The 22,587-nt window shown below is 42.5% G+C and overlaps 1 protein-coding gene and 1 pseudogene across 6 annotated transcripts in view; both read left to right on the top strand.

Annotated features, from left to right (window-relative positions):
* Positions 1-22,587, top strand: part of SLMAP (sarcolemma associated protein) — a 239,621-nt gene that overhangs the window by 2,674 nt on the left and 214,360 nt on the right. The window lies entirely within an intron of this gene.
* On the top strand, positions 11,949-12,067 carry LOC149461147 (5S ribosomal RNA; annotated as a pseudogene).

Here is a 22,587-nt window from a genome sequence, read left to right on the forward strand (position 1 = left end):
GTGCATCAGCATTTAATCTTATTGAAAATGTATTTTCAGGTATTTCGGTGACAGTCTAAGCTTTAATTTTCTTCTCCTTCTCCCCACCTTTGCCCCACAGACCTGCATTTCTATAGTTCTTTATTTCTAGTAAATGTCCTTGTTAAACTTTTAAGAGTGTTTGGTAGTTTAATCAGGGATTTGACATAAAAAATATCAGGCCTTTGCATGCATGCATGTGTCTGCTTTTCCTTTTGCAACCATTTTCTTGCGTGTGTGGGTTTTTTTTTTTTTTAAATGCAAATTGGAAGTAACAGAAGTTGGTTGCTAAGAGCAATATACGTTTATATTGTGAGGTCTAATGTTTTCATTAAACATCTCATTGAAGGTTGTTAGCAGTATTTATGATGGGCGTCTTGCTTTTGGTGGCTTAATATGGGCTTATTCAGGAAGTTGGTGGAACCTTGGAAATGTACAGATGCTCAGCTCTTTGAGAATTAACAGCATGGATGGTTCTGAATTGAAAGGAACCCTGTAATAAACTCACTGGTAGCAGGATAGCACTGGTAGCACCCAAAATTCCTGCTTCTACCTTTCATGGTCCACCTGTCTACCAAGCACAATGTTTGAACACACTCAAATGACTTTATGGAAATGTACTCATTTTAACTTATTTAACATATAGAAAATAAAGGGTTCATGTGCAAATGCTGGGGCTCTATGGATGTAACGGCACATCTGAGAGATCCAAATGAAACTTGTAGTGCTGTTCTAAGCGGAGACAGAGATCTCCCTGCTGGTTGCAGTGAAGTTAGCTGGCTTCTGTTCACCATTCAGAGGTGTGAGATCATTATCAAAGGGAAGCAAAGGTGCCACTCACCAACCCAGTGCATGGGTTGGCCCTGTTTTCCCCACCTCTGTGACCAAGCCCCAGTCAGCGGGGTGAAACATGTGGGGGGGGCGTGGCTGGAGCAGTGCTGGCTGAGGCCACATTAATCTACATACTAAGGCTGGCCATACACTATACAATTTTCTGTCTAATTTCTGCCCAATTTCCTTTAGATTTACCTTCAACTATGTAGTGCAAGAGCCTGCCTAATTGGATACAATTGAAAGTGTTGTTAGTTTTGACCTGCTGTTATATGGTTTTTGGTTAATGTAAACCAAAGATCTCAAGAAAATTGTGTAATGTATGGCCAGCCTAATGGATTGGGTTAAGTAGCACCTTTTTCTTCTCCTTGATAATGCACATTCGAGTTTTTTACATGTGTACAAGAATCGACAAGCCCTGGACTCCAGCGGTCTGAGTATGCATGTAACTGCTTAAATGTGTGATTACATTCATATACCTGTGGTGTCTATCAGCTTGTCATACAGGCTGCTGGCCATGGCTGTATGCAAACATCTGGGACTCTTGGGCGCAGGAATACGCTGTTTTGCTAATGATGTATGGTTCTCTGCGTCCGTATGCATGAGCCCAAACACATTACACACCTGTGCTTTTCCCTGTAGCCTGGGGGGGAGAATGCCAATGCAATGTGTTACCATTACTGAAAGTAGCTATAAAGGCAGAAGGTTTTTTTTGTACTTCATGCATTTTTTTGCAGTAAGGTATAAACGTTTCATGTTCAGCTCCCCCCAAATGCTTTCTTGAGCTTGAACCTGCACTTCTCTCTGTCCCCTCACACGGACTGAGGCAGCAGTGGGAGCCATTGGCTCTTGCTGCTGCCTGTCAAATCCTGTGAGGAGGGATTGGGGGGGAGGGCTGAGCCTTACTGTGGGTGTGTGTGTGTCAACAGATACGCACACAGTCTGGTTCGGGATCAAGCCTGCAGGAATGCCCCCATAGCAGGTGGCCTTCTATGGGGAAACTCTGAGAAAAAGATGATCGCAGAATGCGCCAGTTGGGAGACCCCAGAAGAAGAGGATTGGGGCTGCTCTGTGCAAAACCGTTGCAGAGAGCATGCAAGTATTATTATTTTTAATAAACCTTTACTGATACAGGCAGTTTTTGATAGCATGGCCCAACTATGTTTATATCCCTTTGTTGTAAACAAGGCTTGGACACCAATAGAGGGCACTGCTTGGAAATCAGAGACCTGCTTTGCCTTGACCTGAATGAGCAGCCTGTCTCCAAGGAGCAGCTCTGTCTGAGCACATCCATGGGTACTCGGAGCTAGGAGGCTGTATATGTTATTGCTGAAAACCAGTATAGACACCCAGTGACAAGTGTTTTCTGAAAGCAGAACTCTGGTTAAAACTTTTTTTCTTTTTCGGATGTAATGGGGCTGTGCCTGCCCTGCATTGGTTAAGTGCTCGTTTTGTCCAGGGGCTCAGGGAAAATCTGTACTTACCCATTCCTCAGATCCTCCGGAAAACCTTGCTCCCCCCCCCCCCCACATCCAGTGGTGGACTGTTTCTGCTGTTCTCGCTTCCGGATCTGGTCTATGGGCGTGATGACGTAAAGAACAGCCCATTCACAAGACCACTAGCGTGCGTGGGGGGCAGGAGCTGCAGTGATCGGTCTTGCACTTGGTGGATTGGGTAAGTATATCTTTGCTTTCCGACCCCCTAGACAGGCACAAACCCTGCATGGGAAAATAATAATTTTGCCTGGAAACCAGTAGTGGCAGACATATTCTCATAAATTCTGCATTAAAATAGAATTCCAGACAAAAAAAAAAGATATTTTTAACATTTTTGTTTGGGATAGGCTGAGACAGAACGGGAAGTGGGTAGGGATATCTTGAAAATGAGATTCCTGCTTTAACAGTTGTCAGTGGAGTAGGGGGTCTCAATTTTAAGATCCACTCTACTCCTGTTCTGGTGACAACTTTAGAAGTTTTTACTCCTTAACTACTCTGATGACAGTGGTTACCAGGTCTAATTATTAGGGCACATTTTCCCAGCAGTGGCAAAAATAATAAATACTCTAAGATTTGTCTGGAGTTCTACTTTAACATTACTAAACTGCTTAGCTGCTCGGTGGCAGTTAACTAATTTGGAACAAAACAAATGAGTTGATTGTGAACATACAATCAAATTGTTTCATACCAACTGAATTATTGTCTGTATGTTTGCATAGTTTTGTATTAATTTCCAGAAAAGTGCCAACAAACACCACTGCAGTTCTTAATTCTTGTCATAGGAAAACTTTAATATAAAGATGCTCATGGGTTAATGGGTAGCACAAAATATTTATGTAAATGTTAAATGACGAAGCTGAAATGGTTACTCTGTGAATTTAGCTCTGTAGTAGTAGTGATGTGGAGGCTGGTGAGAGACGCGGGTGTCAGGATATTTGGGTATCCAGAAGTGGGTCGGATGTGGAGATCCTTTTGAGCTTCCACATACGTGCATTGGGACAGATAAATAGAAAAGATGTCTTTAACAGGAGTCCTTTTTTTTCTTTTTAATTCAGCATTGAATTTGCTTTTATAGACTTAAAGTGGTATTCAACCGAAAACCAAAAATGTAATACATTGCAGCTTAGCAATAATTGGATGTTGTATTTGTGTGGGGTTTTTTTTTCCTCTTTTTCTCTGTTTTTCATCTGGTAATCTGACCAGTAACATACCTCCTGTATTAGAGTGCCTACACTCTGAATGAAGGAGCAACAGAGGCACCTTTTGAACCACGACATTGCTAATCTAGGGGTAGGGCAGTGTTGGATCTACTAGCAGATTGTGATACACTAGCAAATTGAAGCCAAACTCTAGATCACAAGCGGTTACAGTACCAATTTTTTTTTTTTTTTTAGGCTGGGGGGTGGGTTAAGGATTTGCATAGGTAAAAGCTGACCATTATAAATGGGTTAAATGGTTTGTCTCAACCATCTAACTGCTACATCTGCAGGGCAGCTTGCTCCTTGGAAAAACTTACTGGCCGGCTCACCAGGTGAAGAGAGGAAACCAAGCCTAAAGAAAACAAATGCAGCCATCACATCTAAGATTTGGTAAACTACAATTTATTAAATCTTTGCTTTTGGGTTTAATACTGCATTATTTTACTTTGTACGATATCATTATAAGGCAAAGCGCTTTATTGATCAATTATATCATAGCGATATAGCACCAATTAGTTTGTTCTTTTGGGATAATGAAGTTAAATTGCTAAAAATTTGTTGTTGAAGCTAACTTGTATCTGAGAAATAGGGCTGAGTTAAAGCCTGTATACCAGGCACCATGATGTAGCAGTATTCATCCTTTGAGATAGATATATTAAAATCTCCTCCTTACAGTGTTTTTGGTTTTCAGAGTTTTGTGAGCATATGCATGCCCCTTATTTAATGCAATGAATGGTCCAAAAGACCTTTTCACAGGTATGAGCCCTCTTACGTGGAAGATGTTACTAATGCATGCAAATACCAATTTTCGTAGGGTTGATGCTTCCATCAGCTCCTAATGAAGCTTCCACAGTGTTAAGAGACTGATTGGAACACCAAAAAAGTAAGATCTTTCCCACATTTACATGAGTGCATCATTCATAGACCTTACTGACTGCCACTACTGCTCTGAGCCAACATGTATACAGTAAGTGTGTAGCTGATTACACATTGTTAATGTTTTCATGTCAGCCCTGAATGCAGTGCATGGACAGAAAGACGCAAACTAGTTATTATTATTATACAGTATTTATAAAGCGCCAACAGTTCGCTCAGCGCTGTACATTACAATGGGAGACAATACATGCGACAGTACAATAACAATACAATGCGATACAAGAGGGGTTCGAGGGCCCTGCTCTTTCGAGCTTACAATTTAGGAGGGAGGGGATAGTGGTACAGGAGGAGGTAGCTGTGGGGGATGGAGTGGTAGGAAGAGTGCAGGAGGTCTGAAATTAGCAAGGGGTGGGGTAGGCTTCCCTGAAGAGATGGGTTTTCAGGGTGCGCCTAAAGGAGAGTAGGTGATAGTCTGATGGGTTGGGGTAGGGAGTTCCAGAGGATGGGAGACACCCTGGAGAAATCCTGGAGGCGGGCATGGGAGTAGGAGACCAGGGAACTAGAGAGAAGGAGGTCTTGTGAGGAGTGGAGTCTGCGTGCTGGGTGGTACCTGGATACCAGGTCGGTGATGTAACTTTGGGCAGCATGGTGGACAGCTTTGTACGTCAGCGTTAGGATTTTGAATTTGATCCGTTGTGCAATCGGAAGCCAGTGGAAGGATTGGCAGAGGGGGGTGGCGGAAACGGAGCGGTTGGAAAGGTGAATGAGTCTGGCCGCCGTGTTCAGGATGGACTGAAGCGGGGATAGCTCGCGGCGAGGCAGGCCAGTGAGGAGGGAGTTGCAGTAGTCGAGTCGTGATATGATGAGTGAGTGGATGAGCTGTTTAGTGGTTTCTGGGGTTAGGAACGTGCGGATTTTGGCGATGTTGCAGAGGTGGAGTCTGCACGAGTTTGTTAAAGATTGGACTTGGGGCTGGAAGGATAGGTTGGACATGCACATGCACCGCCGCCACCATGTAAACATCAGTAGTGGGTAATCCAGGAGTGAATTCAGACAATCTGTCCAATTCAGGAACCAACAGGAATTTTTTTTTTTTTTTTCATCAGAGTCAGCACAATAGACAACAAGAGAAATGCAAAGGTTAGACGTGTGCTGTAATTTTTATGCAGCTTTGGCTCTCTGGCACCTGGGATTTGTCCAGCAATGTAATCTGTGGTGGCAGCAGCATTGGTGTAGCATCTCAGATGTAACGACTCAGAGCCAGGTAGTCTGTGCCCATTTGACTACTAAAGGGTGTGTCCCATCAATATGCATTGTTACATTTGGTAGTGAAGACACCCTTCTGTGTACCGTGCTGATGTATTGCTTATAGGGTTTAATGAACCTTAAAGCCTCACTGGCTGTGTTGATGGCAATCAGTAGCAGGTGGGATTTGGGATCTGCATCAGTGCCCATGTACAAAAAGCCTTAAACTGTCTACTAAATTCTATTCTTCATTAATTTCTCCATGCTGAATTTCTGCAGAAGTGCTGCTGTAGCCCTAAGTGCAGTGTGTGTGTATTGGGTTGGGGAGTGGGGGGGCTGCTGGCTATGAGCCATGACCCCAGGAGATTGCAATCTGTCCTGTCTGCCAGTACTGCTCCCTCATTTCCATCCTGTGAATTGAACAGATACCCAGACTTGGAATGAGCGCAGTAGTCTGACATCTGGTCAGGGCCCAAGAGATTGCTTTCTGTCAGATGTCCGCTTTCAACCTGGAAATTAGTGCAGCAGAAAAAATAGGGTGGTTTTATGTTGCATCCAAAAAGGCTTTAATTTTCCTTTTCAGCCAAGTAAAGTATCCTTTAAGTCCATTCTTTGGGCTACGATCTGCACTACTGTACAGCCTGGTTTACATGCATGGTAAATGTGTCCCAGGGTACCAGTCAAAGCTTGGGGTGTGCATGTTTTTTTTTTAACCTCGTACAAAGACTAACATGCATTATGTTAACAAAAACACCTTCCTTCACCACAGCTGGCAACAAAATATGCGGAGCAACTTGTTTTTGGAGCCTTGAGGGAGCAGTGATGACTCCCTGTCTATGACAGTATATGGGCTAGAGAATGGCCGCTGTACTTGAGCGCTGTCATTTGCTTCCCCATACTCCAAAAGAAAACCTATTTTGCTGAAACATCCTCACATCCAGTGCAGGGCTATGGACTCTGCATTTTGAAGACATAGGATGTTCGAGCGTAGATCAGAACAGGCTGTAGGGACTGGTCTTCTGTTTCTGCAGGCTACTTGCAAGCAGCTAGAACAGGTAAGCAATACACCTTTTTGTGGTGTTAAAACTAAATGACCAATTAAGCCTTCAATTACTTTCCCTGGAGTTCAACTTTAAGAAATTTGTCAGGACTGAGCTATAAGTGTCAGTCAACTTAAAATTAAATCTGTATTAAAATGTGAGTTTGTGTTTGACTTTTTAAAGGGGGAACTATACTTGGCTTGAATTATTTTAGAGGCCAGGATGCCTGTTTATTAATTACGCTTTGTCAGGATATTCCAGCACGTTTCCAACATACCTGTTTGATGTTTCCCTGTGCTATTGAGTCATCATGAAGTCATTAACGTGACAATTAAGGCTTTTTTTCCTAATCTGTGGCAGTCGATATCCCTTATAGTTTTTCTTTCTCTCTGTATCTACCCTGTTTCCCCAAAAATAAGACCTAGTACTATTTTTGGGAATTGCTGAAGTATAAGATCTACCCTGAAAATAAGACCTAGTTGTGATCAGCTGTTCCACCACCTCTGGCACTGTCCCTGTGTACACCAATATATACTGTCTCCTATAAACACAGAAGCACAGCTTTTGTGTTTCCAAGTGACAATCCCTCTTGTAAGTAACAGCATCATCTGCTCCCACAGAACCCCCCTAACTCTGTACTCACTGTGGGACAGGGATGGAACAGATATCTGAGGGTGCAGTGTGTTTAGGGGTGGGGTGGGGCATCTCATCCTGCAGCCTAATGCATGGAATTCAATGGCCAGTGAGGAAGAGGCAGAGTGGTGAGCGAGTGCGCATGGTGCACTGTGTGGGAAGATAGGACCCGAAGCTCACTTCTGCATCCCCTGTCTGCAACTCACCCCTGCACCCTGTCTGTGGCTCATCTCTGCACCCGATTTGAAACTCACCTGTCAATCCACCTCTGCAACACCTGACTGCAGCTCACAACTGTCATCTGTCATCAGTCAGCCCTCTCTATAGTAACCCTTATCCCCAACTGCCTGCAGCTCATCTCTGCACCCCCTGTCCACACCAGTACATTAAAAAAAATAAGACCTACTCCAAACATAAGACCTAGTGTGGTGTTTTTTTTTTTTTTTTTTTTTTTTTGAGCCAATAAAATCTAAGACGGTGTCTTATTTTCGGGGAAACGCGGTATCTATCTAGTTCTTCACACTGCATTCTTATAGAAGGAGCACTAAATCTTAGTATATGAATAGCAGTTCCTGTTGGCTATAGTGGTGGTTTCCTTTAAAATGGCAGCACTTCTGCCACCTCTAGTGCCATTGCAGCCCAAAGTGTGGACTGTAGGTGGAACTCCCCAGTGACTCTGCTTGTGTCCCTGGAGTAGGGTTAGGCAACCTTAAAGAGGTGGAGGTCTACTTGAACGACACGGGAGTAGTAAAAAATCACCTCTTCACCCCTGATTTAAACCTTTAATTGCCGTAGTACCATGTTGCAATGTCGTGCATTGCACTACAATCATGGGTTTAAATCATTCTCTGATGAATAGGGGATCGCCCCTCTAAACATGTCAGCCATTTGAGGGTCTTCTCGTGCTTTGGGAGCTGACCTGGTGACGTGATTGCTTTGGATACCGATATGCCTTTGTCAACACAGTTGTTTGTTGGTATATATCTCCTTTTAACTCTCAGGTAATGCACTAGGCTGTTGCGCCCTCTGTTTTCTTGTTTTTGCAGTGAGTTTAAGCCTGGGTTCACACTGATGCGGTGCGGCACATTGCATGTGATTTGCAGAGGAACCCCACCGCATTCCTGCGCAAATCACATGCGATTTCTGTGCAGTGCAATTTGAGCCATAAATTTTGTGTGGCTCAAATCGAACCGCATCCGCACCAAAAAAGTGCAGGACCCTTTTTTAGTCCGCACCAGAATTGGATTGCGTGGGTGTTCACACCCATGTGATCTGACTCTGCACATTGCACTGCGGTTTGTGAACTGATTTCAGGGTATCAACTTAAAATACACACCCGCAGTGGTTCATACGAACGGGGTGTGATTATGATGCAGTGTGGAAATCACACAGAAACTCGTGCGAATTCCACACTGCATTAATCTGAACCCAGGCTAAATCAGGTGGTGAGGAGGCAACGTATTTCTTCCTCATCACCTGTCAAACACATTCTGATTGTTTTTCAGAGGAGCAGCAATGCCTGCTGCTCTTGTGAATGAGCCCTTAGTTGCAGGGGCGCACTTAGGGCTTGTTCACGCATAAAGTTGGGGGTGGGGTGGTAAAACCCTGCAAATTAATCACAGTTTTACTGCCCCCTGTTGCATTTGGTAGGTGCTATCGCCTGCCAGTCTCAACCCATTCAAGTAAATAGGGCCACTCTGCAAGCGCCCCCCCAACTGCATGCTTCTGTGTGTCCAAACAGGTGGTGAGAAAGCAACCCAACACTGCCTGCTTTAACCCCTTGTTTGCTGTACTGCACACGGTTGCAGGACCTGCAGAGTGGCCTCATTCACATGAATGGGTCATGCTTGGCAGGTGCTACTCCCACCAACCATGACAGGGTGTATAACTCCTGCTGTGAAGTGTACACCCCTGGCCACTGCAGCTAAAGGTGGCGTGGTTGGGGCGGGAGTGGTAAGAACACATTTTAACTATGGGGTTTTACCACCCCCCAAACTAAAAAAGAAAAATGTAACCCTTACTGTTCTGAGCTTGCTATAAGGCTGCTTTTCATATGTGACTTTCCTGGGTTAGCTGAACTTTTCCATAGATTTCTATTATATCCTGCAGGTGTGTTGCACTTTCTGAAAGTGTGCTAAAGTGTGCTCCTGCGTTTGGGATATTACTTTGAATCTTTGGCAAAGCGCAGCACACCCACAGGAAAGCTGCAGGTAAACTGTACTACACCTGCTGTGTGGGGAAACCATAGTGCATCAGTCTCAAAGCAGCCCAAGGCTATTATACCCAGTGTATTGTTTCACACTGACCTGGAGATCTCTTCTTTCCTGCTGCTGGCACTACTCTCGATCACTAGCTGGGAAAAGAGGTGGAGTGCATTGGAATCGCTCCGCATCGGACAGGAGGGGTTCTTGCTGCTTACTACAGCTCCAAAAAGTAGTCCCTCTGCATTGCACTGTTTGATGCTCTGGGATGGCAGGTCAACAAGCCCAGGCTGCAATCTATTGGTAGAACGCGATCTGCGGGTTGCTGACCCCCGCCTTAGAGGCTGATTGACATTATAGGACCTCTTTATGTAATGCCTATGGATTGCTTTGGAGAGCTGATCTACTATTGGTGTCATATGACCAGGTAATGTGTTAACTTTGAGCTTTTTCAGTGATGTCTCCTTTTAAGCTGTATTTAAAATGGGAGGCGGGACAGCAGGACTTTGTGACCTGATTTTACAGGGCAGTTTTCTGCTACTTTTATAATGAATGTACTCGGGGCTTCTGTAGTGAACAATGTCTGTATTCTGTTGTGTGTGTGTGTTCTCTTTTATGTGACACCCCCCCCATAGCCCGTTTTTAAAGTAATGTTGGAAATGCACCAGCAGATCCTTGGGTATCTAGAGATTGGTAATCTTGGTTTGTAGCTGGCTGTTTGTGTCATTCATTTCAATATGTAAGATTAGATTTGTGTATGTATGTGCAGTGTTTTTTTTTTTTCTTCTACTTATGTGCTGTTCATGACTGCATGTTTTGTGGGCGTTTTTACACGTTTCACCATTTACTGATCTTTATGTAATGCATGTGTTGCTATAATTGTACATCAAAGATTTGGTGAGCTGGCACAGTGGTAAAGTCAGAAATTGTATGCTCTAGTTGCCTTTCAACAGAACTAACAGCCGTGGGATGTGTGAAAGCAATTGGGCGGCAGCTCTGTCTCCTGAATGCTTCCACCTGATAGGGGAGCCCTGTTGCTTGTCCGCAGCAGGGCTAAAGGTTGAATAAAGCTACCTGCCCGAGACCCAGAACTACATGTCCCGGACATCGTGCGATACAAATTCAACATCCCTGTATATACTGAACATTCCATAAGTCCCTGCCCCTGAGGGGCTTACGATCTAGGATCCTGTCTTACATACATATAGTATATGTACAAGACAATTTATACAACAGCATGTCTTTGGAGCATAGGAAGAAACTTGAGTACCTGGATGAAACCCATGAAAACACAGAGGGAACATGCAAACTTTTGCTGAGGACCTCCCCAGCGCTGCAAGGCAGAAGCCACTGTGCTGTCTTGGACCTTATCTTTCTAATATGCTCTTCAAAAAGCAGCGAAGGGAAAAATTATTCCCGTGCCAGTTTACTTTCCACCTTGGCAGAAGAGAGCAATTGAATGTCTGTCAGTTTTCAACACATCCGCCGAGTAAAATTGTGTGTTTTTGCCATGTGCTATTTTTCCTCATGTATAATGCAGTACTGATGTTCAATTTAGTATAACTGGAATATTATCTTAGTGGCCTCTATCTTGAAGGATTGCTAATGGTGGCATCTCAAGCACTTAGGGCAACCAAGTTGTTGGTAGGTTAGTATATTTATCTATTTTTCCATCCACAGGTTCTTTAATGTAACTTTCAAGAAAGGAGGGGGTTGCACATTAATTTGAATTTCAGGCTCTGCTTTAAAGTGCAGGAGATCAAGAGTTATGAAAATGTACAAATTGGCACTGAAAGATGTTTAGAAGTCCATAACAAATCGGTCCATTAAAGTCCATTGCATAACTGGACAGAACTGTTTATGGCAGGAGATGATGAACAAGCAGCTTAGAGAGTGATGCCAGAGCTCTGTAAACATCTAAATAGGACACAGTTGTAATCTGTGCCAGTCTAGCCCTTATTCGACTGCCTTTGATGACAGCCAATCAGGTTTGAAGAAGAAGCTAAAGCTTCGAAACTTATTACCGCCCACATCTACGTTATAACGTAGTTATTGTTGTTGTCAGTTCCAGTCCGGCACCATCTTTGCTTTCCATGATGGCAACTGCGGCAGTCGGCCGCTTCCTGGTCAAATTAATCTCCGCTTCTCTGCTATACTGGTACAGACTGAAGATAACCAGAGACTGTTCATGATCAGCCATGGATTATCTTCTATGCTTGCTTATCCAAATTTCTATGTGAATTGCTTACTGTCACATTTTTAATAAATCGAGGTGTTTATAGGCTGCACTTAGTTTGGCGCCCCTCCTGTGTCCTATTTTAGGAGATCAAGTGTTTACTCCTGTTCTATAGCCAGAGATATTATCAAATGATTATATTTTTATTGAGCCAATTAAAAATGACACTTTTCACCTATGGCCACACCACCCTGTATGCGCCCAATTTTGTCTGATCTTGGAAGCAAAGCAGGGTCAGGCCTAGTTAGTACTTGGTTGGGAGACTGCCTGGGAATACCAGGTACTGTAGGCTTTTAAAAAAAACTCTTTCCAAAATGCATGGGTTAGGCAGCAATATTTTATAGACATAGTAAAATAAACCTACTCTAGCTTAAAAAGTTTCTTTTTTTTTCTGCCTTAATTTTTAACAAGAAATCTGAAAAACTGGATATTAAATATTTAACAAATATTTATTCGTTCTGCAGAAACTGATACCTTTTTTGGATCAGACCTTGGTTGGCAGGTGCTGGTCACTTGGTCCCGTGAAGGCAGGAAGCACACTGATTGGCTGGCTTTGTCTGAACATACTCACTGGCCACTTTTAGGTATACCTTGCTAGTACTGGGTTGGACCCCCTTTTGGCTTCAGAACTACCTTCCTGAGTTACTGTTGCCTTTCTATCATCTCAAATCCTTCTGCCCATTTTCCTCTGGCATCAACAAGGCATTTTTGTCCACACAATTGCTGCTCACTGGATATTTTCTTTTTTTTTTTTTTTTTTTTTTTTTTTTTTGGACCATTCTCTTTAAACCCTAGAGGAGATTGTTGTGCATGAAAATCCAAGTAGATCAACAGTTTTTGAAATACTCAGACCAGCCTATCTGGCACCAACAACCATGCCACGTTCAAAAGTCACTTAAATCCCCTTTCCTTCCCATTCTGATGCTCAGTTTGAACTTCAGCAAGTCATCTTCACCACTTCTAGATGCCAAAATGCATAGTTGCTGCCATGTGATTGGCTGATTAGCAGTTTGTGTTAACAAGCAATTGATCAGGTGTATCTAATAAAGTGGCCAGTGAGTGAATATAGACTGTTTTCTAGGCAACATGAACTGCAGCCTGGGAGAATCAGGAGCACTGATGGATGACATAGATGATTGTAATATCCTAAAGTGGAGCTAAATTGTGGAAATACTTAGTGTTACTAAACCCAGGACCCTGCATTCACTATATTTGTTCTCCCACAGTACACAGAACATGGAAGTGCAATTATTTTAGTAAATACAAACTGATAAATACCTTTTTTCATCACCAGTTAGAGCAGTCTTGTGACTTCTATCCGTGTTCAGCAGAGTACTTGGTACAATTGTATCAGGAGTTTTCTTTCTGCTCTAGAAGGATGCTGAACCCCTGACCTCTATCTGGACAGTGCTGATTGGCCTTGTGCTGATCACATGCACTCTCTGAAGAGGAAAAAAAACCTCTCCAGAAATGCACACTAAACTGAGCATGTGCAAAAGGGCTACGGTTCAGTTTGTCTTATCAGGAGATAAGACGTGGACATTTGAACAGGAGGAGGAGGAGCAGAGAAGTCATGATCAAACAGCCTTTTTACACAATGCAGAGGATTAACCCCTTAGGTTCCACAGTGAGTATAACAAGCATGCGTTACTGCATATTACAGACTGATTTTACTGTTGCGGGTTTAGTAACACTTTAAAGGATGAGTTCACCTTAGACAAAAATAATAAATGCACATTTTTTTTTTTTTTCAGGTAAAAAAATGTGGATTTTATTATTTTTGTCTACAGGAGCTCGGAATGCATTGCACCAGCGATCAGTAGATCGCTGGTGCTGTGCAGGTCTCCTGCAGACCTGTCAGAATATCTGCTTGCTGTACTGGATGTATGAGCAAGCAGATATTCTGACAGGAAGCTTCAATGCTCAAGCTCCACAGTGCCATGACAGTTCATTGAGGAATACAAGTCCATAGCCTCTAAAGCTGTCGGGACTTGCAGTTCATTCACTGAAGTCCCACACGGCTGGCCTATTTTCAAATTTGATAGTACGGGGAGAATTCTCCTCATACTATCTGTCAGAGGGAGAGGGGGGGGGGGGGCTGCGGGCTGCTCTTATGGGAAATTGTTACATGTTGCACCCTAAAAATGGGTGGGACACGTAACGTGTTTCCAAAAGTGAACTTTTTCTTTAACTCGGCTTCAGTTGTTCAGACACCTGCAAGCTCCCTCACAGGTACTGATATCTTTTCCCCAGCTTCTTCTGGGTGCTGAATCTGCAGTTTTTCTGATTGGCTGGCATGGGATGATACAGTTCCCTCATATGTGGAGGTGTTCATCCCAGTACCAAGGGACCATTCAGAGAATGTACAATGAGCTGTGCATGTGAAGTGCAGTGTACGTTCTAAAGAAGATTATGAACCGGCAGGTATGTTTGTTTTATCATAGAAACACCGCATGACTTCTTGCCTGTGCACAGATTTTTTTTTTTTTTTTTTTTAGTTTTGCTTTACTGAGAAAAACATAAAGGCTGCCATTTTTTCTTCAAAGGCAGGTTGCCTGACTGCCATCTTTTAAGATCGTAAGCCACAAACCCAGAAGAAGCATGCAGGAAAATTGACCAGAGGGATTGACTTTTCTTTGACTTTCCTAATCTGCATACTTGCTTGGCGTCCGTAATGTAAAAAAAAAAAAAAAAAGCCAGAGGGTCAGAATAGCTAAGACGGCCAACATTGTTATGGTAAGCAATGACCGCCTTGATCTTCTTAGAGGAAAGGTTTTCATTATTGAGGTATTCTTAAAGTGCATAATACTCCTTCCACATGCATATTTAACCTTTTGTTGGAAGTTGAGAAATGTTTGCCAGTAAGTGGTTAAAAGGAAGTGCACAAAAAAAAATCACCTAGTCTGAATTCGCTGCCTTTTGTCTGTTACCTGGTTGTCTCTGGTGTTAGCACCTCAAGTTACTGACTTGGAACGAACATCCAATATAATCAGATCTCTTACTTTTCCATACTTTGTTACAGGTCAGTGACTCGGGAATTATTCAATTGGATCGGAATGGCATCAAAACAGGGAGTATTTTCAGAAGTGGCTGCCTCTGTATTTCAAGTGAACAAGTAGTTCAAGTGTAGTCTAGCTGTTACTGCTGTGGTACTGTGCTGGCTTGGTCCATCAAATTCTAAGTGTAAAAGCTGGCCTTACACTTGGTGAATTTTGGCCTGTTCCTGAGCAACTCTAACTGTGGGTGACCCTGTCTCCACCCTCCCACCCAGCAAAACTGATTGTTAAATCATAGGAGCCAAATAGGAGATTGTCAGCCCAGCAGTGTCTGCATCCAATCAGATACAGCAGCTGTTGGACTATGCTGACAGCCACTGGTGCTGGCTGTCAGAATACTATAGGTGCAGCGGGAGATTTGTCCATCTGCGTTTGTGTAGCCTGGCTGGAGGAATATGTCAGAGAAAGAAATAACTGTGTATGGCCAGCTTTAGATCTTTATATTCTGCTTAATAAAGGCTACTGTGTGTAGAAGCTGACCACAGATGTCTCCTTGAAAGTGTCTGACTAACTGCATATACTTTGAGGTGTTTTTTTTTTTTTTTTTTTTTTAATATTTGTAACCAAAAGCCATGCTATCACTCTATTTGCAGCTGTCTGAAAGGAAGTCATTCGTAAACACTTAGCCTATGAAAACACACATTCACTATCAAATCATTTTGTTCAATAACTTGCATAGTTATGCTGCCACACCCTAACAGTCAAATCACATTATCTGCTTTATCATACTCAACTGATTCTGAGTAGCCAGTTTCTGCTCTATTGCTTCTATTAAGGAAGTAGAACAGGAGAGGCAATGCCAATAAATGAACTGCATTTTATTACAGCTATTTACAGTGTGTTACAATATTGTACATTCACACACGTCCCTGTCCTCAAGGAGCTTTCAATCTCGCATGCATACATATACTAGGGTCAATTAACATACCAACATGTCTCTTGGAGCGTGGGAAAAACCTGGCGGAAACGCATGCAAGCACAGGGAGAACATGGCAACTCTATGCAGGTAGTGTCCTGAATGGGATTCAAACTGAGGATCTTAGTGTTACAAGGTAGAAATTCTAGCCACTAAGCCACCAGTGCTGCTCCTACTACACTTTGGTCTATGTTGAGTCATAGGAAGTAATAGGATTGAATAAATGTTTTGTTTATTAGGGGAGGTGGCTTGCTATCCATGTTGGTAGTGTAACAATATAAAAAATTATATATAATGCCCAGGCTTATGTTGTTGTTTGAATAGGGTTGGGAAGGGTTAGGACTTTGTGTTTTATATTTCTGTTGGTGTCTTCTCCCCATTTTGTTTTGGAGATCACTGTCACCAGCAAATCAACTGATGAGAAATATTAGAGAAAAAAGTGAGGGGAAATCTTCCATTTGAGATATATGTTCCAGTGACAGCTGTCCAAAATTTGTTAAGATTTCCTCTTCTCACTACTAAGAATATCTCCCCATCGGGACACAGACGGCAAAAAAATAAGTTTGACAGTGGTTTAAACATTATTTAGGCTACGTTCACACTACGTTGTGTGCAGGCGGCAGAGAGGCTTCCCAAACGCCTCTGCCAATTCTGCACATTACAGCACATGGTGCTGTTCTAACTGGAGCGTTTGCGTTGTGGCAAAACTGACGCCTCCGGTCGAGTCAGGAGACGTTGAAACCTCCTATTCTAGTCTATGGGGCCCCTCCGCAAACGCCCGGCCGGCGTTTGTGACACGGTTGCGGGGCATTTGCGGAGCGGTAACACCATTCAAACTGCATTATAGGCGTTTGTGGGTCGTTTTTAACGCTCGGCAAACGCCTAGCAACCGCCGCTAAACCGCGCATGCGGCGTTTGCAGAGCGTTAAAAAAACGCTCCGCAAATGCTGGACCAACGCTTGCCAAACGCTATAGGGGCGTTTGGCAAGCATTGGTAAAACAGCCAAGTGTGAACGAGCCCTTACTCCAAATTGAATTTTTGTGGTCTTAGGTATACTTTAACTGTTTATTTTAAGAATAGAATGTGGTCTTGTTGGTTAACCATGGTGAGAAACTTGCAGAATTGTCCTTGAAACTAGTCAGACTAGACGTTTGATTGTTGGACTGGTCCTCTGTGGGGTTGATTACTAAAATGTTTCCAAGCAGCTCTGCATAGAAACCAGTCAGCTTCCAGGTTTTATTGTCAAAGCCTAGTTGAACAAGCTGAAATTAGAAGCTGATTGGCTACCACCGACAGCTGCACCAGATTTCGCACTCTCCAATTTTTGTAACTTAACCCCAATATGTCTGATACAGAAGTGATAAGTGAATTATGGTGATAAACTCCTTCAAGGTTCAGAGTTCGTACAAGTCATTGTGCAGCTATTCCCTCTTCCGGTCTGAATTCTACTGTACAGGGGATTGCAAGAGACTGATACAAAGTCAAATTCAGATTCTCACAGAAAAACAAAAATCAGGGTGTGGTTTAATAAATACATTCATATATCACGTGTGTGTGTGTGTATGTATGTATATATATATATTTATAAAATTATATTTTCTGCAATGTTAACATTTTTTTCCACTAAGGTTGTTCTAATATTGATCGCAGAAGACTAGCGGTAGGCACAACATCCCTAATAAACCACTGTGTGTAAGGATTGTGTGTATGTATATGTAGATATGTACATGATTTGTTTACAGCCACAACCATAACCTTGTAATACTACATTCTGTTTCCTTTTGTTTTTTGTAGGAAACTGTTTCCAGATTGCAGTTATTCAATGGTGCTGAATTTGTTTTATTCCTAAGGAAAGCTAAAGTCTCAATAACATCCCACACTGTGAAAATCCAAGCTTATGTCACTTTCTCTGACAGCCTCTTGTCTTACTCACAGGCAAGCTGGGAAATACTGCAAATAAACAGCTTAGTATGCACCTCCTGCTGGGTATCATTCACATCTTAGTTACTAGTTTTGAGAGTGACGTTTTGCTCTTACGACCATATGTTTATTTCTAAGTAAAATAATATATGGTAAATATCTGCATTTTATGTGAGCTGTGATGAATTACAAATAGTTATCGGTGAAACATATTTTAAAGCTCTTGTGATAAATCATATGCATAACATTATAAAAATATGTATATGGAACTTGTGTTTTGTTTAAGTGGTCATTTTCAGTTTAAGGAAGGTAAAATCCACTTGTTATTTATTTGGCTTGTTCCCAAGGGATGTCACCAAGAGTCCATTCAGGCATGGAGACATTTTTAATTGCATATGGTACATTTTGTACTTCCAAAAGATTCGTGTAGGGCTGTTTGATGCAGTTCTGTATGATATAGTGGGGTTGTTTACTAAAACTGGAGAGTGCAAATTGTGGTGCAAGTGTGTCAACCAATTAGCTTCCAGGTTTTATTGTCAAAGCTTAAGTAAAACTGCTGTACCATGTACAGCTGCAGCAGATTCTGAGTGTTCCAGTTTTAGTAAATCTCCCGCAGTGTGTGGAATTCTTGTATGCTCGCACATGTAGCATTTGTACCTTTCTTCTTTTTTTTTTTTCTTTATTGATTAGAAACAGACTTTGTGGGTCTCTTCTCTGCCCAGAGGAATTAAGTATTTGTTCTAAATCAGTGTTTTCTTTTGTGCTTTTTTTTTTTTTTGTGTTTTGTTCTTGGAGTAGCCCCCATTTACATTAACTTTTTCAAACACAACTCAAAAACAAACTAATGATCTAGAACAGTGGTCTCCAAAATGCGGCCCAGGGGCAGGATGCAGCCCTTTGTCTGGCCCTTGGGACACTTAACCTCCCACTGACACTGACAATGAGGCATATTTCCCCTGCCCCAACTGCCATTAACACCCAACAGTGGGATACTTTTCCTCTCACTGATACAAACATTGGGGCACTATTCCTAATATTCCACCCACTATCCCCAACAATGGGATACTAATTCCTGCCATCAACACCAGTAATGGGGTTCTATTCCTCCCACCGACACCAATGATGGGGCACTATTCCTTCCACTGATATCAATGGTAGGACACTATTCTTGTCAGACACCAATAATGGGGCATGATTCTTCTCACAGATACTAATGATGGGGCAATATTATTGACACATGGACATTTTATTCTCCCACTGCCCACATTCCAGCCCCTCTAATGTCTGAAGGATAGTAAACCGGCCCTTTGCTTAGAAAGTTTGGAGGCCCCTGATCTAGAAGACGGTCTGCATCTAGGGTGCCAAGTACCGTAGACTAGCAACCTGAGCAGGTTTTATAATTTAGACATAATACCATATACAGAGTTATTCATCATGCATTCATGCTCCAACTAATTTAAAAAGTAATGAAGCCCAATGAAATGTAGCCTCTGCTCTCATTAAGCTGGCCATAGATACTTTGAATCTCTGTCAATTCAGCAGGGGCTGGGTGAGATTCGAGCCATCTATGAGCTAGCCAGTAGTATCCAATTCGATTGTTGTATTACTTAGGTACAACCAACCTGTCAGATTTATAATGCAATTATTGACAGCTGCTATAGCCTCTAGTAATAATCACTGTGTTTTCCCAGCAGGGAGGGGTACCCCCCACTAGGAGAACACAATGGCTCCACAGGAGGTATTCCCACATCAACACTGACTGTTAAAGAGATTTTCTTTCCTGCTGGTTACATTAGTTATGGCTTGCCTTGGCTTGTTTTCTAACTGTTGGCCTGCTCCCCTGTCCTCACACACTCAACTGACCCCTCCCTCTCCCAGTCTAAGGTTTGCTGTGCAAAGCAAGAAAAAACGAATACCCTGTAAAGTTCAGGTACTTGCACTAGACACATGTAAAAATAGGTATATTTGGGGTGTGCTTTATTGCATATTGACGTGTCTTTTTAGAAACATGTAGTGAGGGAATTGCAGAGGGATGGTCTCATCAATGCTTTATTTTTACACTGTCTGAGGAGTTAGCTGGCCAAGCTATTGTGCTTGACTGCCCATCAACCTAGCCTGATGTATACAGTGCCTTGAAAAAGTATTCATACCCCTTGAAATTTTCCACATTTTGTCATGTTCCCACCAAAAACTTAAATGTATTTTATTGGGATTCTATATGATAGACCAACACAAAGTGGCACATAATTGTGAAGTGGAAGGAAAGTGATAGTTTTCAACATTTTTGCAAATATCTGAAAAGTGTGGTGCGCATTTGCATTGTATTCAGTCCCCCTGAGTCAATACTTTGTAGAACCACCTTTCACTGCAATTATAGCTGCAAGTCTCTTTGTGTATGTGGCTACCATCTTTGCACATCTAAAGAGCGACATTGTTGCCCATTCTTCTTTGCAAAATAGCTCAAGCTCTGTCAGATTTATTTATTTTATTTATTTCAGGTACTTATATAGCGCAGTCAATTTACGCAGCGCTTTACACATATATATTGTACATTCACATCAGTCCCTAACCCTCAAGGGGTGTACAATCTAAGGTCCCTAACTTACATTCATACATACACATATTAGGGCCAATTTAGACAGGATCCAATTAACCTACCAGCATGTCTTTGGAGTGTGGGAGGAAACCAGAGTACCTGGAGGAAACCCACGCAGGGACAGGGAGAACATGCAAACTCCAGGCAGGTGGTGCCGTGGCTGGGATTCGAACCAACGACCCTAGTACTGCCAGGCGGAAGTGCTAACCATTTAGCCACTGTGCTGCCCAGATTGGATGGAGAACATCTGAACAGCAGTTTTCAAGTCTTGCCACAGATTTTCAATTGGATTTAGGTCTGGACTTTGGGTTATTCTAACACATGAAAATGCTTTGATCTAAACCATTCCATTATAGTTCTGGCAGTATGTTTAGGGCCGTTGTCCTGCTGGAAGGTGAACCTCCGCCCCAGTCTCAGGTCTTTTGCCGACCTTAACATGTTTTCTTCTAAGACTTCCCTGTATTTTAGCAACATCCATCTTCCCATCAACTCTGACCAGCTTCCCTGTTGAAGAAAAGCATCTCCACAACATGATGCTGCCACCACGTTTCACAGTTAGGATGGTGTGTTCAGGGTGATGTGCAGTGTTGGTTTTCCGCCACACATAGCATTTTATTTGTAGGCCAAAAAGTTCAATTTTAGTCTCATCTGAGCAGAGCACCTTCTTCCACATGTTTGCTGTGTCCCCCCCCAATGTGGTTTCTTGCAAACTGCAAACCAGACTTCCTATGACTTTCTTTCAACAATGGCTTTCTTCTTGCCACTCTTCCATAAAGGCCAGATTTGTGGAGTGCACAACTAATAGTTGTCCTGTGGACAGATTCTCCCACCTAGGCTGTGGATCTCTGCAGCTCCTCCAGAGTTACCATGGGCCTCTTGGCTGCTTCCCAACCTGTCAATTTAGGTGGACGGCCATGGCTTGGTAGGTTTGCAGCTGTGGAATATTCTTTCCATTTTCGGATGATGGATTGAACAGTGCTCAGTGAGATGTTCAAAGCTTGGGATATTTTTTTTTACAACCTAACCCTGCTTTAAACTTCTCCACAATTTTATCCCTGATCTGTGTAATGTGTTCCTTGGCTTTCATGATGCTGTTTGTTCACTAATGTTCTCTAACCTCTGAGGGCTTCACAGAACTGCTGTATTTATACTGAGATTAAATTACATACAGGTGGACTCTATTTACTAATTAGGTAACTTCTGAAGGCAATTGGTTCCACTAGATTTTAGTTAGGGGTATCAGAGTAAAGGGGGCTGAATACAAAATCACACCACACTTTTCAGATATTTATTTGTAAAAAAGTTTGAAAACCACACACACACACACACACACACACACACACACACACACACACACACACACACACTGTGTATCAACTGTATATCAAACTGCCTGCAGGTCAGCTGTAAAGAAGCTGTGTAATGAAATTCATATGCTAGCAAAAGACAAACCATGCAGACTTAAGTAGCCTGTCAGTGAAGAATTATAGCTAGCAGAAGTGTGTGCAGAGGCAGCGTATATGAAATTTGTCAATGTATATGCTGATACTAAATCCCAAAGATATTTAGAAGACACTTGTCTTAACTGTCTAAATAAATTATGACGTAACACTAAACTACCAAATAAAATGATAGTTGATGGGAGACTATAAATTTGCACTGATTCACTAAAGGAGTTGACAATCTTCCCTCAAAAATTGTGTATATGTTTTAGTTATCTAATCATCTGCACATGATTTTGTGCATAAAGGGAACAGAAATCTGCTTTTCCTTGATTGGATAGTTTGAGTTAATTTTTTTTTTTCTTTTTTTAAACTTGGTCTCATAAAATTTAGGTTTGGGAAGTCGTAGAGTTTTTATGGCTTGACCTCAGTGTACATTACCTGACATGTAAAGATATTGGCCATTTACTTCCTAGGTGGTGATATTCTTATGCTTAAGAGAACCTTGGGAATAAAAAATAAAAAAAATGTATGCTTGCCTAGATGGCTGCAGCACCGATCCCAGCTGCAGCTGTTCCCTGCCACCTAGAACTGAGTGATCAAACGCCCCTAATTGCCCAGTTCTCAATCTTCAGTCTACAGGGAGCCGGTGACTGTCAGCCACCAGCTCTCTGCTCTGCTCCTCCAGTGCACATTGGAATGTCAGGTTGTGGAGGGGGCAGGAGCATCTGGCTCAGGGTCTCAACAATGCGCTGAGGCAGAGCCAGCTGCCTGTCCAAGCATCTGGATTTGGCAAGATCTTTCCAGAGCCTGGATCGTCTGAGTGACTGGTCACAGGAGTGCAAATTGAACTCTTTTAAGGACTCATTTACATGGGCACT

This window comes from Staurois parvus, unplaced genomic scaffold (genome assembly GCF_062004578.1).
Source record: "Staurois parvus isolate SC_StPar_1 unplaced genomic scaffold, SC_StPar_1.0 ptg000209l, whole genome shotgun sequence".
NCBI lineage: Eukaryota > Metazoa > Chordata > Amphibia > Anura > Ranidae > Staurois > Staurois parvus.